This window comes from Pleurodeles waltl, chromosome 1_1, assembly GCF_031143425.1.
Source record: "Pleurodeles waltl isolate 20211129_DDA chromosome 1_1, aPleWal1.hap1.20221129, whole genome shotgun sequence".
NCBI classification, from domain to species: domain Eukaryota; kingdom Metazoa; phylum Chordata; class Amphibia; order Caudata; family Salamandridae; genus Pleurodeles; species Pleurodeles waltl.
Window position 1 is genome coordinate 659,628,552 of NC_090436.1, and position 16,316 is coordinate 659,644,867.

Sequence of the window (16,316 nt, forward strand, 5' to 3'; positions counted from 1 at the left end):
AGTCTGTGTGGACCTGAAGGACGCCTATCTCTTGATTCCGATTTTTCCCATTCACTGGAAATTCCTTCAATTCAGATGGAAAAATCAATGCTTCCAATTTCAGGTCCTTCCCTTTGGTCTATTTTACACCTCTTGGTGTTTCACCAAGGTTATGTGCCCAGTGGCGGAGAAGCTTCACTCCAGAGGGGTACGTATGATCGTATACTTAGACACAATCCTCATTATGGCCCAAGATGTCCAGTACTTTACTTAACACCCAGAAGGGACCATTCATTTGCTTCAGGATCTGGGCTTTCTGATAAAAAATGAAGAAGTCTGATACCTTCTCGTCGTATGGAATTCCTAGGATTCCAAATTGTCTCTTCTACTTCCTTCTATTATTTCCAGCCCAGAAGGTAAACTCAATTCAGAAGGAGACCTGCTCCACCCTCTGTTAGGGCAGGATATCTCTCAGAATATTAACCAGGGTAGTAGGCTTACTGGCCTCTTCCATACAAGATATTTTCACAGTTCCCTTACACTAGAGAGCTCTCAAAAGCCTAAAAATCCACCACCTTCAGAAAGTTCTGACATACTCCGAACTTATAGACCTCACTTCCAAAACCCACAACGAACGAGCCATCTTCGGCTCCCGGCCAGATGTCATTCTAGAATCGGATGCCAGCAGGTGGGGATGTGGCACCAGGTGCTGCACCATTTCCACTGGCAGCCGCTGGTCTTGTGACAAAACTTGCCTTCTAATAATCTGCTTGGATCTGTTAGTAGGCTTTTTCGAGATAAAGACCCTAGGTCCATGCTCCAATTGTTTCATACTACTCTGCATGGACACCATTTCTGCAATCCGTTAAATCAACAAGCTTGGGGGAACGAACTCCAGAGTTCTGGCAGTGATAGTGAAGACCTTCTGGCAGTACTGCCTCGAGAACTGCATTTCAGTCACAGCGGAATATCTTCCAGGCTAATTCAATGTAGTAGTAGCAGGGAATTGGAACTCACAATATCTCAGGGATCCCAGCGAATGGAAACTTCATCAGTCATTCTCCCTGGCCCTTCAACTGCGATGGGGCCAATGTCACATAGACCTGTTTGCAGCTCACCTGTCACATCAACTGGATCACTTCTCATGGACACCATGGCCACAGATGCCTTTCTACAGCACTGGACAGGCCCCCTCCTTCATGCCTTTCCTCCGTTCATAATGATTCCCAGAGTTGCATCTCAAACCCTACGCCAGAGAGCAGAACTGATACTGATCACTCCTGTATGGGGAGCTCAGCCCTGGTCCCCAGTTCTGTTGTAGATGTCTTGGGATCTCCCAATTCAGATTCACTCAATCCCTAATCTGTTATCATTAAGGACAGGCTTCATGACTTGGAGCATTTCCTGCAACTTTTTTTTAGAAATCTCTCTCTTTTATATCCGTTTCCTGGCCGGAGTCTATTCATGAACGCTACCCCTCTGCCTGGCAAAAATGGGTGGGTTGGTGCGACACACGGAACTTGGATCCCTTGGGGACCCCCCATCACTTCTGTAATAAATTTCCTGGCAGAAATTACATCCGAGGGCTTACGTTATTTTTCAATCAAAAACTACTGATCAGCCATTTTGGCAGGCCACATGTCCATAAATGGGAAACCAGTAGGGAAGCATCCATTGGTAAATAGGGTTATGAGGCATTTGCTTATCCAATCCTCCCGAACCAAAATATTCTCATTTATGGGATGTTAACATCATCCTGAAGGTTCTGCGGCGGTGGCCCTGCAACTGCAAGAGAGTACAAAGACTGTACCTGGCACCTACGCCAGTATCCCAAAGGTCAGTTTTTGATCACTCTTCAGAAACCTTTCCACCCAGTGTCTTCCGCCACTCTAGCCCGCTGGGTGAAATGGACTCTGGTGGAGGTGGGAATTGATACTTCTAAATTTGGTAGTCATTCAGTGTGAGGTGCTATGGCTTCGAAATCATATAACCTGGGGTCTCAACTACAGGATATAATGAGGGTGGCAGATTGGTCAGCAGATTCAACTTTCAAAACGTTTTATTATACCCCAATTTAGATGTAGTGTAGGAAAATGCCACTGTTGCCATGGTCACCCCCCACTGTTTTGCCTTATGTTGATGCCGGCTTTGATTGGAAGTGTGCTGGGACCCTGCTAACCAGGCCCAAGCACCAGTGTTCTTTCCCTAAAACTGTACCTGTGTTTCCACGATTGGCACAGCCCTGGCACACAGTTAAGTCCTTTGTAAAAAGTACCCCAGTTACCAAAGGCCCTGTGGCCAGGGAAGGTCCCTAAAGGCTGCAGCATGTATTATGCCACCCCCAGAGACCCCGCACTCAGGACATGCACACTGCTTTGCAGCTTGTGTGTACTAGTGGGGAGAATAAACAAAGTCGACATGGCACTCTCCTCAGAGTGCCGTGCCCACAAACCACTTCCTGTGGCATAGGTAAGTCACCCCTCTAGCAGGCCTTACAGCCCAAAGGCAGGGTTCACTATACCACAGGTGAGGGCACAGCTGCATGAGCACTATGCCCCTACAGTGTCTGTCAATTCTTAGACATTGTAAGTGCAGGATAGCCATACTGAGTATATGGTCTGGGAGTTTGTCATTACAAACTCCACAGCCCCATAATGGCCACACTGAATACTGGGAAGTTTGGTATCAAACGTCTCAGCACAATAAACCCACACTGATGCCAGTGTGAGATTTATTGAAAAATGCACATTGAGGGCATCTTAGAGATGCCCCCTGTATTTTAGCTCAACTGCTAATGCAAGGCTGACCGCTCTGTGCCAGCCTGCCACTTCCAGATGAGTTTCTGACCACATGGGGTGAGTGCCTTTGTGCACTCTTTGGTCAGAAACAAAGCCTGTCCTGGGTGGATGTGCTTCACACCTCCCCCTGCAGGAACTGTAACACCTGGTGGTGAGCCTCAAAGGCTCAAGCCTGGTGTTACAGTGCCCCACGGCACACCTGCTAGTGGAGATGCCCACCCCCCAGACAAGCCCCCACTTTTTGGTGGCAAGTCCGGAGGGATAATGAGAAAAACAAGGAGGAGTCACCTCCTCAGCCAGGACCACCCCTAAGGTGTCCAGAGCTGAAGTGACCCCCTCCTTGAGAAATCCTTCATCTTGCTTTGGAGGATTAGGACCAATAGAGATAGAGATGTGCCCCCCTCCCCAGAGGGAGTGGACACAAGGAGGGTGTAGCCACCCTCAGGGCCAGTCGCCATTGGCTACTGCCCTCTGACGATAACACACCCCTAAATTTAGTACTTAGGGTTGACCCTGAACCCAGCTCTTCAAATTTCCTGACAACCTCAAAAAAGAAGAAGGACTGCTGAGCTGGAAACCCCGCAGAGAAGAGAAGGCGACAACAACTGACTCTGCCCAAGCCCTACCGGCCCGTCTCCTACTTTGAAAAGCTGCAAGAAAAGAAAAATGCGTTCTGCAGGACCAGCGACCCCCGAAAAGGCTCCAGGGCACTACCTGCCCCACAGAGAACCAAGAAACCCCATGGACAGTGGACCTCTCCAAAAAGAAAACAAAGAAACCATCTTTGAAGGGACTCTCACCTCTCTCCAAAAGCATGAGTCCAACTACTCTGCCCCCGACACCCCCGGCCTGTGTCCAGAGTAACCAACTAGCTAGAGAGGATCTCCAGGTGACGTGTCCACCCTGGGCTGACCTCTCTACACCACGCCGGCAACGCCTGCAGAGGGGAGCCTGAGGACCCCCCTTACCGCAACTGCCCGGGACGAAGATATCCAGCGCCTGGAAAAGCACTGCATCTGCAGCCGCCACGCCCGAGAGAGACCGACCAACTGTGCAGCATCGACCAGCAGGTGGGCCTCAGCCTTGCCCAGTCGGTGGCTTGCCCGAGAGGCCCCCTGTGCCCTGCCTGCCTGCCAGGACCCTCCATTGAGTTTTATGGAGAACCCGATGCCCTGTTTGCACACTGCACCCGGCCACCCCCGTGCCACTGAGGGTGTGATTTTTGTGTCTACTTGGGGCCCCTCCACTACTCCTCCAAACCCCTCTGGTCTGCCCTCTGACAATGTGGTCACTTACTTGCAAGCAGACGGGAACCGGAGTACCCCCTGCCTTCCTATGGGCCCAGGTTATTTTGGCTCCCGTTTGACCTCTGCACCTAACTGGCCCTGTGTTGCTGATGCTGGTTGTTTGGGGTTATTTTGAACCAGCAACGATGGGCTACCTATGCCCCTGAGATTGAACCTGTAAGTTTGTTACTTACCTCAAAAACTGTACTTTACTTACCTGCCCCAGAAACTGTTGAAAATTGCACTGTGTCCACTTTTAAAATAGCTTTTTGCCATTTTAAGGAAGACTGTGTATATTGTTGAGTCCATTCAGAGTTCTAAGTATTACGGTGTAAAGTACCTTTCATTTAATGTACTTACCTTCTAAATAAACCTTGTGGTTCTAGAAATAAATTAACAAAATAATATTTTTCTATATAAAAACCTATTGGCCTGGAGTTAAGTCTTTGAGTGTGTGTTTTCACTTATTGCTTGTGTGTGTGTACAACAAATGCTTAACCCTACCCTCTGATAAGCCTAACTGCTCAACCACACTACCACAAATAAAGCATTAGTATTATCTATTACTGCCTCTGTCAAGCCTCTTGGGGAACCCCTGGACTCTATGCACACTATATCTCATTTTCATATAGTATATACAGAGCCAGCTTCCTACATTGGTGGCCACAACTAAATTCCAAAACTGTCATTAGAAAATTGATTTTTGAATTATGATAATTTTTCCAAATGTTTAAAAGTCCTGCTAGGGCCTTACTGTAAATCCCTGTTGGCATCTCTTTTTTTAAGTTTAAAGTTTTGTAAAAGTTAGGATTTAAGTACTAGAAGTAGTTTTTAGTTTTGTAAAAAGTAATCCCAACTTTTAGAGACATAATGAGTAGCCCAGAGGATATGGTGATGGAACTCAACCTCACCTTCATCTAGGGATGACAGAGCTAAGGTACCTCTGTAAGCTAGGAAGTATTAAAACTGGTTCTAACCCTACCAAGGTCAAGCTTCAGGAGCTCTTGGCAGAGCACACCAGGGACCTCCCTCCTGAAGGGGAAGACTTCCCCTCAGATGGGGAAGAACTTGGTGATTAGGGGGTAGATCTCCCCCCTCCTACCCTAACTAGGGAGACCAGGGTTCCAAGACCCCTGTCTGCACAAATCTGACTCAGAGACTCTGGTTCTTCCACAGGGCAGTCCAGTTCCTCTGTGAACATTAAGGGCAGCCTCAATGAGGAGGACATCCTTTTAGCAAGGATGGCTAAAAGATTAGCTTTGGAGAAACATCTCCTAACTATAGAAATGGGGAGAGCAGAAATGGGCTTAGCACCCATACATGGTGGCAGCAACATAAATAGGGTCTGAGAGAATACTGACATCCTACAAATCCCTAAAGGGATTGTTTCAAAATATGAAGAAGGTGATGATATCACCAAATGGTTCACAGCTTTTGAGAGGGCCTGTGCAACCAGAAAGCTAAACATGTCTCACTGAGGAGCTCTCATGTGGGAACTGTTTACTGGTAAGTGTAGGGATAGATTCCTCACACTTTCTGGTAAAGATGCAGAATCCTATGACCTCATGAAGGCTACCCTGATTGAGGGCTTTGGATTTTCAACTGCGGAATACAGAATTAGGTTCGGGGGGGGGGCTCACAAAACCTCAAGCCAGTCCTGGGTTAATTTTGTTGACTACTCAGTCAAAACACTAGATGGTTGGATAACTGGCAGTGGAGTGCATGACTATGATGAGCTGTATAATTTATTTACGAAAGAGCATCTGTTAAATAACTGCTTCAATGATAAGTTGTGTCAACATCTGGTAGACCTAAGTCCAATTTCTCCCCAAGAATTGGGAAAGAAGGCAGACCACTGGGTCAAGACAAGGGTGACCAAGACTTCCACAGGGGGTGACCAAAAGAAAGGGGTCACACAGCCTCCCCAGGGGAAGGGTAGTGAGCCATACAAGGACTAAACTAAAGAGTCTTCTCAAGGCCCCCAAGAAACTGCTCAGGAGGGTGGACTGAGCCTCTTCGCAGTCTACAAATGGGTATAATGGTAAAAACGTTGATCCCAAGAAGACCTGGTGTCACACCTGTAGACAGCATGGACACCAAACTGGAGACAAGGCCTGTCCCAAGAAAAGTCCCACAACTTCTACTCCAGTTAGCACTGGACTAGCCAGTCTCCAAGTGGTATCAACAGTGTGCCCAGAGCAAATAGGGGTTCACACTGAAGCTACTTTAGTCTCTGAGGGTGGGGTGGATATAGCCACACTAGCTGCCTGGCTGCCTAACATATAAAAATACAGGCAGCAGCTCTTGATAAATGGGACAAAGGTAGAATCCCTGAGGGATACAGATGCCAGTGTCACCATGGTGACAGAAAAGCTGGATTCCCCAGGACAGTATTTGGCTGGACAAACATATCCAGTTACCAATGCTGACAATGAAACTAAGGTCCATCCTATGACAATGGTGACTTTAGAATGGGGAGGGGTTACTGGCCTGAAACAGGTAGTGGTCTCTTCTGCAATCTCAGTAGAATGTTTGCTAGGGAATGATTTGGGGTTCTCAGCATGGGCTGAGGTAGAACTCAAAACCCATGCAGCCATCCTGGGTATCCCTGAACTGGTGTGTGTAAAACCAAAAGCAGAGAGCAGAGCATAGGATGAAAAAGTAGTGTTGGAGCCTGGAATAATGGCCTAACCTTCCAAGAGAAAAGGTAAGAGAATTGTGGGACCAGCCTCTGTACAGCACAAGAAACAGGACCTCTCTTACCAGGAAGATATCCTATCCCATGAGGGAACTGAGTCCATGGAGCTGGAGCCTTACCAGGTAGAGCTTTTCGGCCCAGGGGGACCCTCAAGGGAACAGCTGTGCCAGGGACAAAAGACTTTTCCCACTCTTGAAGGCCTGAAACAGCAAGCAGCTGAACAGGAGAAGGAAGATGTCAGTGGCTCCCACAGAGTCTACTGGGAGGATGGACTCCTTTACACTGAGGCAACAGATCCCAAACCTGGTGCCACTAGGAGAGTGGTAGTGCCTCAGGAGTTTAGAGAGTTTATCCTCACTTTGGCCCATGACATCCTCTTAGCTGGGCATTTGGGACAAACCAAGACATGGGACACTATTAGTGAACCATTTCTATTGACCCAATATGTCCCAGAAAATAAGGGAGTTTTGTAGCTCTTGTGTCACTTGTCAAGCAAGTGGCAAGACAGGTGGCAATCCAAAGGCACCCCTCATTCAACTTCCAGTGGTGGAGGTCCCCTTTTAAAGGATTGGTGTATACATTGTGGGTCCACTTGAACCTCTCACAGCCTCAGGGTACCAATACATACTGGTAGTAGTGGAATATGCTACCAGATACTCCGAAGCAGTTCCCCTTAGGTCAGTAGCCGAGGCCCTAATTGTTATATTTACCAGAGTGAGTTTCCCTATGGAGGTGGTTTCTGAAGGAAGTAGCAACTTCATATCAGCTTACCTTAATCACATGTAGAAAGAGTGTGGGGTGACTTATAAATTCACCACACCATACCATCCACAAACCAATGGACTTGTTGAGAGATTCAACAAGACATTGAAGGGCATGATCATGGGGCTCCCTTAAAAACTCAAAAGGAGATGGGATGTCCTCCTGCCATGCTTGCTTTTTGCCTACAGAGAGGTGCCACAGAAGGGAGTAGGGGTTTCACCCCTTGAGCTTCTGTTTGGCCATCCTGTTAGGGGACCACTGGCACTTGTTAAAGAGGGCTGGGAGAGACCTCTCCATAAGCCTAAACAAGATGTGGTGGACTATGTGCTTGGCCTCTGCTCAAGGATGGCTGAGTGCATGGAAAAGGCATCCAAAAATCTTGAGGCCAGCCAACAACTCCAGAAGTTGTTCTATGGCCAAAAGGCTGCAATGATTGAATTCCAACCAGGGCAGAATGTCTGGGTTCTGGAACCTGTGGCTCCCAGGGCACTTCAAGACAGATGAAGTGGCCCTTACCCAATCCTAGAAGAGAAGAATCAGGTACTTTACTTAGTGGACCTGGGCACTAGCAGGGCACCCAAGACGGTGATCCATTTTAACTGTCTGAAACTCTAATGACAGGGCAGACATAATCATGCTGATGGTTACTGATGAGGACCAGGAAGCAGAGAGTGAACCTCTCCCTGACCTCCTCTTACCTGACCCTAAGGATGGGTCAGTAGATGGAGTTGTCTATTCAGATGCCTTCTCTGCCCAACAGCAAGCTGACTGCAGGCAAGTCCTACAGCAGTATACTGAGCTCTTCTCTTTGACCCCTGGTCAGACACACCTGTATACCCATGATGTGGAAACAGTTTATCTGTCAAGAACAAAATCTATAGACAGTCTGACCAAGTCCAAGAGAGCATCAAAGTGGAAGTCCACAAGATGCTGGAGTTAGGGGTAATAAAGCACCCTGACAGTCCCTGGGCTAGCCTAGTGGTCTTGGTCCCCAAACCTCATACCAAAGAGGGCAAGAGAGAAATGAGGTTCTGTGTGGACTACAGAGGGCTCAACTGTGTCACCAAGACAGATGCTCACCCCATACCCAGAGCAGACAATTCGATTGACAAATTAGGTGCTGCCAAATTTCTAAGTACCTCTGACTTAACTGCAGGGTACTGGCAAATTAGGATGGAACCTGGAGCAAAAGAAAAGACAGCATCCTCTACACTATCAGTTTACTGTTATGCCCTTTGGCTTGACGACTTTGTAGTGGAACACAGACCTGGGACTGCCCATGCCAATGCAGATGGCCTTTCCAGGTTCTTCCACTTACATAATCAAGACTCTCTTGGGAAAGGTTAGTCTCATCCTCTTTCATTTGGGGGGGGGGGGGGTTGTAGGAAAGTTCCACTTTTGGCATGGTTACCCCCCACCACACACACTTTTGCCTAGTATTGATGCCAACTTTGATTGAAAGTATGCTGGGACCCTGCTAACCAGGCCCCAGCACCAGCGTTCTTTCCCAAAAACTGAATCTTTGTTTCCACAATCGGCATAACTCTGGCACACAGTTAAGTCCGTTGTATAGGTTCCTATGGTACTAAGGGCCCTGTGGCCGGGGAAGGTCTCTAAGGGCTGCAGCATGTATTATGCCACCCTAGGGGACCCCTCACCAAGTACATGCACACTGCCTTGCAGCTTGTGTGTGCTGGTGGGGAGAAAAAAACAAAGTCGACATGGCACCCCTCTCAGGGTGCTGTGCCCACAAACCACTGCCTGTGGCATAGGTAAGTCACCCCTCTAGCAGGCCTTACAGCCCTAAGGCAGGGTGCGCTATACCACAGGTGACGGCATAGCTAAATGAGCAATATGCCCCTGCAGTGTGTAAGTCCATTCTTAGACAATGTAAGTGCAGTGTAGCCATATTGAGTATATGGTCTGGGATTTTGTCATTACGAACTCCACAGAATCATAATGGCTACACTGAACACTGGGAAGTTTGGTATCAAACTTCTCAGCACAGCAAACCCATGCTGATGCCAGTGTGGGATTTATAAAAAAAATGCACAGAGAGGGCATCTTAGATATGAACTGCTAGTGTAGGGCTGACCGGTTTGTGCCAGCCTGCCACTTTCAGACTCGTTTCAGGCCATATGGGGTGAGTGCCTTTGTGCACTCTGTGGTCAGAAACAAAGCCTGTCCTTGGTGGAGGTGCATCACGCATCCCCAGTATAGGAACTGTAACACCTGGTAGTGAGACTCAAAGGCTCAAGCCTCTAATTACAGTGCCCCAGGGCACTCCAGCCAGTGGAGTTACCCCCCCCCCCCTTCCTGTCCCTGAGACGAAGCACCACTTTTGGCAGCAAGTCCGGTGAGAAATTTAGGGAAAACAGAGAGGAGTGACCACCCCAGCTAGTAGAGTTGCCACCCCCCCCCCCCCGGACAGAGCACCACTTTTGGTGGTAAGTCAGGCGGAAAATTAGGGAAACCAGAGAGAAGTGACCACCCCAGCCAGGACCACCCCTAAGGTATCCAGAAATGAGGTCAACCCCTCCCTGCATAATCCTCCAGCTTTGTTTGGAGGATTGGAGGACAGAGTCCAATAAGATTAGATTTGTGCCCCCCTTCCCAAAGGGATTGGACACAAGGAGAGTGTAGCCACCCTCACGGACAATAGTCATTGGCTACTACCCTCTGACCCCTAAAACACCCCTAAATCTAGGATTTAATGGCCTCCCTGAACCCAGCTCACCAGATTCCTGGTGACTTAACAAGAAGAGGAAGAAGAAGGACTGCTTGGCTGAAACCCCCAGCAGACAAGATGGCAGATGACAATAGATGTATCCCCAGCCCTACCGGCCTGGCACTTGCTTCAAAGAACCTGCAAAAGAACAGCTGCGCGTCCAGCGACCTCTGCTTAGCTCCAGAGGACTGCCCTGCACCCAGATGTACCAAGACTCCAGAGAGGGCCTGTCCAAGAAAAACCAACAACTAAGGACTCCCTCCTCACTCCAGATGCGTGAGTCCTGACCACTCTGCACCCGACACCCACGGCCCATGTCCAGGTGGTCCACTCAACCCGAGAGGGTCCCCAGGCGATTGCGAGCAAGTACCCACCCTGGGTTTGACCTCTCCACCCCTCCACGACGACGCCTGCAGAGGGAATCCCGAGGAACCCCCCTGTGACTGCGAAGCCCCGGACAAAGATTTCCAACGTCTAAATTCACACCGCACCTGCAGCTCCCAGGCCTTGGAGATCCCAACTTCTGGTGCAGCAACGTGCAGCAGGCGGCCCCCCTTCCTGTCCACCCAGTGGTGTGCCCGAGACACCCTCCTCCCCCCCCGGACCTCGCTTTCAGCCACCTCACAGATCAGCATTGGTAGCCCGATTCACCCTTGAGGGTCTCAAGGCGTTGTGAAGGAGGGGAGGGTCCCCATCCGAAGAGCCATGTCTTGAGGTTCTTCCTGAAGATGGTGAGCGACTGGCTTTGTCTGAAGTGCAGGGGAAAGTTGTTCCAGCTCTTCGCTGCAGTGTAGGTGAATGATCGTCCTCCGGCAGTGGTTTTGTGAATGCGAGGGATGGTGGCCAGGGCCATCTGGGCGGAGCAGAGGGATCTGGCGGGGGTATGGAAGAAGATGTGGTGGTTCGGGTAGGCTGGTCCTGCATTGCGTATGGCCTTGTATGTATGGGTGAGAAGCTTGAAGGTGATTTGCTTCTCGACCAGTAGCCAGTGGAGGATTCTCAGGTTTTGGGAGATGTGTTCTCAGCGAGGGAGGTCCAGAATGAGTCTGGTGGCGGCGTTCTGGATGAGTTGTAGTTTTTTGATGTTCTTGGTTGAGGTACCGGTGTAGAGGGCGTAGCTGTAGTCAAGCTTGTTAGTGACTAAGGCGTGGGAGACTGTCCTGCGACAGTCTGCTTGGATCCATCTGAATATCTTCTGAATTTTGTGGAGTGTGTGCCAGCAGGATGAGGCAACAGAGTGTACCTGGTGGATCATGGATAGGTACAAGTCGAAGATGATTCCTAAGTTGCGGGCAAGCTCAGTCAGTGCAGAAGTGCCCTGAGGGATGTGGGCCACCGGGAGTCGTCCCAAGCTGAGGTGGCATTTCCGAAGATGATGAGCTCAGTCTTGTCGGAGTTGAGCTTGAGGCAGCTTTCTCTCATCCAGGTGGCAACAGCTTCTGTTTCTGAGTGGAAGTTCCTTTTGGCCGAGTCAGGGTCTTCGGTGAGGGAAATGATGAGTTGCGTGTCATTGGCATATGACACAATGTTCATACCATGGCTTCTGACGATGGCAACGAGATGGGCCATGTATACATTGAACAGTTTCGGACTCAGTGAGAATCCTTGGGGGACTCCGCAGTTGACTCCTGTGGGTCTGGAAGTGTAGGGCAGGAGTCTGACCTTCTGCGTCCTCCCGGAGAGGAAGGAGTGAATTCATTCCAGGGCTCTTCCACAGATTCCTATGTCGTGGAGTCTGGCATCCAGAGTGCTGTGGGAGACTGTGTTGAATGCTGCTAAGCGGTCGAGGAGTATGAGTGCTGCTGGTGGCTGCCAGGAGGGCTGTCTTTATGCTGTGGTTGCTGCAGAAGCTGGACTGGGAGCTGTCCAGGGAATTGTTGGCCTCGAAATTCCATAGTTGTGCATTGATTGCTTTCTCCAGTATTTTGGCAGGGTAGGGTATCAGCGAGATGGGCCGGAAATTCTTTAGGTCTGATGGGTCAGCTGAGGGTTTCTTTAGGAGACAGCGTATTTCTGCGTGTTTCCAGTCGTCGGGAAAGGTGCCCGTGTTGATGGAGCAGTTGATTGTGTTTCGGAACTCGGGGCGATGGATGTGCTGGCTCTGATGTATATGTGGTGCAGGCAGGGGCCTGAGGGGGCTCCGGAGTGGGTGCCGTTCAAGATGTTGACTGTTTCCTCTGTGGTGAGTGGGGATGGTCTGGGTGGGTTCTGGGGGGTTGGGTCGGTCACAGGTTCCTGTGCCAGGATTTTCTGGAAGGAAGTTGTTGTAGATGTCCTGGATCTTGTGGTGAAAAAAGGAGGCAAGTTTCTCGCATAGGTCCTGTGACGGGTGGATGCTGGTGCTTCTGACTGTGATCTGTGAACTCGTTAATGATTGAGAAGAGTTTCTTAGATTTGCTTGTGGAGTCGTCGATGCGCTCCTGGAGTGCGTCCTTCCTAACATTCTTGATTTTTCGTGAGTGGGTGGCGGTTGCGTTTGTGAATGCAGCGAGGTTTTCACTAGTTTGGCTGTTCCTCCATTTTCTCTCTAAATGTCTGTGGGTACGCTTTGATTCCTGGAGTTTGGTGGTGAATCAGCTGGCTTTCCTGGGTAAGAGTTTGGCCGATGTCAGACGGAGAGGGGTTAGAGCATGGGTACTCACAAACTTTTTCTCGGGGGCCAAAATTGCAGTATGGTTTGCGGCCGAGGGCCGCACTGAAGTGACAGCGGGGGGCGGGGCTTAGAGGGGGCGGGGCTTTGAGGGGGAACAACCACCCCACCCCCTTTTTCAAAACAATGCCCCTACCCCAGTAACACACACAGCGCGCACACATACAGCGCCATCTGCTCTCACCCCTACCCCAGTAACACACACAGCGCGCACACATACAGCGCCATCTGCTCTCACCCCTACCCCAGTAACACACACAGCGCGCACACACACAGCGCCATCTGCTCTCACCCCTACCCCAGTAACACACACAGCGCCATCTGCTCTCACCCCTACCCCAGTAACACACACTGCGCCATCTGCACACAGCGCCATCTGCTCCCACCCCTACCCCAGTAACACACACAGCGCCATCTGCTCTCACCCCTACCCCAGTAACACACACTGCGCCATCTGCACACAGCGCCATCTGCTTCCACCCCTACCCCAGTAACACACACAGCGCCATCTGCACACAGCGCCATCTGCTCTCACCCCTACCCCAGTAACACACACAGCGCCATCTGCTCTCACCCCTACCCCAGTAACACACACTGCACCATCTGCACACAGCGCCATCTGCTCCCACCCCTACCCCAGTAACACACACAGCGCCATCTGCACACAGCGCCATCTTCTCTCACCCCTACCCCAGTAACACACACAGCGCCATCTGCTCTCACCCCTACCCCAGTAACACACACAGCGCGCACACACACAGCGCCATCTGCTCTCACCCCTACCCCAGTAACACACACTGCGCCATCTGCACACAGCGCCATCTGCTCCCACCCCTACCCCAGTAACACACACAGCGCCATCTGCTCCCACCCCTACCCCAGTAACACACACAGCGCCATCTGCACACAGCGCCATCTGCTCCCACCCCTACCCCAGTAACACACACAGCGCCATCTGCTCCCACCCCTACCCCAGTAACACACACAGCGCCATCTGCACACAGCGCCATCTGCTCTCACCCCTACCCTAGTAACACACACAGCGCGCACACACACAGCGCCATCTGCTCTCACCCCTACCCCAGTAACACACACAGCGCCATCTGCACACAGCGCCATCTGCTCTCACCCCTACCCCAGTAACACACACAGCGCGCACACACACAGCGCCATCTGCTCTCACGCCTACCCCAGTAACACACACAGCGCGCACACACACAGCGCCATCTGCTCTCACCCCTACCCCAGTAACACACACAGCGCGCACACATACAGCGCCATCTGCTCTCACCCCTACCCCAGCAACACACACAGCGCGCACACATACAGCGCCATCTGCTCTCACCTCTACCCCAGTAACACACACAGTGCGCACACACACAGCGCCATCTGCTCTCACCCCACCCCAGTAACACACACACACAGCGCACACACACAGCGCAATCTGCTCACACGCCTACCCCAGTAACACACACTACATTAAAAACAAATAAATAAATAACCAAAGAGCCTTACCTGACTCAAAGCATTGTAAAGATGCCACAAATCTGGAACAGCAGGCAGGCAGGCGGGCAGCAGACGTGGAGCCGGTGACAGCAAGCAGACGACCAAAGCCCCGTAAAAGTTAGCTGCAAGCGCTGACTTTTATGGGGCTTTGGCTTCCACGATCGTCAGGGCAACGCAATAAACAATGGCCGCCGTATGTAAACATAGAGGAGGGCCGCGGGAGCATGCTCCCGCGGCCCTCCTCTATGTTTACATACGGCGGCCATTATTTATTGCGTTTGGTGTGCGTCTCGCGGGCCGCCAAGTTAGGTCCGTGGGGCCGCTGGCGGCCCGCGGGCCGTACTTTGAGTACCGTTGGGTTAGAGTGTCGACGCATTCGGTGATCCATGCATTGAGATTGCGCGCTGCTGTGTTGGTGTCGACAAAGGGAGGAGGGAGGGATTTGGTGAGCAATGAGGTGAGTTGCTCGTTAGTGATTTTGTTCCATTTCCTGTGGGGTTCCTGGAGGTACGGGTGCGGCTGCTGGGTGCTGTGATTGTGAAGTGTATACAGCGGTGGTCGGTCCAGTCTGGGATAGAGATGGCCTCAATGGTGATCCAGTTGCTTGAGGTGAAGATGGGGTCCAGTGTGTGTCCTACGAAATGTGTGGGTGTGGAGACTAGCTGTCTGAGGCCGAGGGTGGTGAGGTTGTCAAGTAGAGTGTTGGTGTTTGGGTCGGTGTGGTCCTCGAGGTGAAAATTCAGGTAGCTGAGGAGGAGGTAGTCGACTGACGCCAGGGCCTGGGGGGTAGCAATGTCTACAACATCTTCTATGAAAGCTGGGAGGGAGCCAGGTGGCCTGTACACCAGGGTGCCGCGGATGGAGGAGTTGTGGTTGGAGTGGACCAGGAAGTGAAGGTGTTCCAGGGTGATGCAGTGTTCTTGTGGGATGGCCTTGGTACGTAGTGAGGACTTATGTACAATGGCGAGTCCTCCGGACCCCCGTGTGGGAGGGTCAGTCCCTCCTCAGGATGCTGTAACTGTTGGGAACGGCGATATCGATGTCCGGACCTGAGGTGGGGTTGGTCAAGGTCACGGTAAGGAAGGCGATGTCCGGTCAGGCGGTGTTGATCAGGTCCCAGAGTTCGGTGGCATGTATGTGGAGGGAGCGGATGTTGAAGAGCAGGCAGTTGATGGGGTTGTGGAGGTTGTTGTTTTTTGTGTGTTTGTGTGGGGAGTAACACCAGCTTGTTGAGGCTGGCGCTGAAGTTGCAGTTCCTGCATGTGAAAGATCCGTGGGTGTCCTTGGGGGAGATGGTGCAGCAGTTGCTGAGACATCCAGTGTTGAGGCGGAGGAGGGTCTGAGTCATAATGGAGGCAGTCCAGGGGGTGGGTTGATGGAGATCCAGGGTTTCTGATGCTGGGCATGTTCCACGGGAAGATGAGGGCAGACGGGCTTGCCTTTGGCGCGCAGTGGCGTGTCCGCCATTAAGAAGGGGAGGGGGTGGGGGGAGCGGTCAGCTGGGAAGCAGGATGGCGGAAAAGGTGCTTCACGGAGGGTAGGGGGGCAGAGGAAAGAGGGGTGAATGGAAAAGGAATGAAGGAGAAATAAGAGAAAAAAAAGGCAAAATGGGCAGCAAAAGCAAGAGTGAAAAAGCGACAGAGAGAAGGAGATACTTACAAGTCATGGCCACAAGACTACCAGGTATGAGGTGCAGGGATGAGCCTGCGGGTGGAGGAGGCCCTCAAACTCCACCCGGTTGCCCCTGTGCCGCTGGGTGTGTGTTTGGTGCCTAGTGGTGGGCCCTCCAATGCTCCTTCAATACCCTCTGGTCTGCCCTCTGAGTCGTGAGTACTTACCAGCAGGTCAACCTGATTCCGAGTACCCCCTCCGTCAGAGCACATGTTAAATTTCTCATCTTTGACCTCTG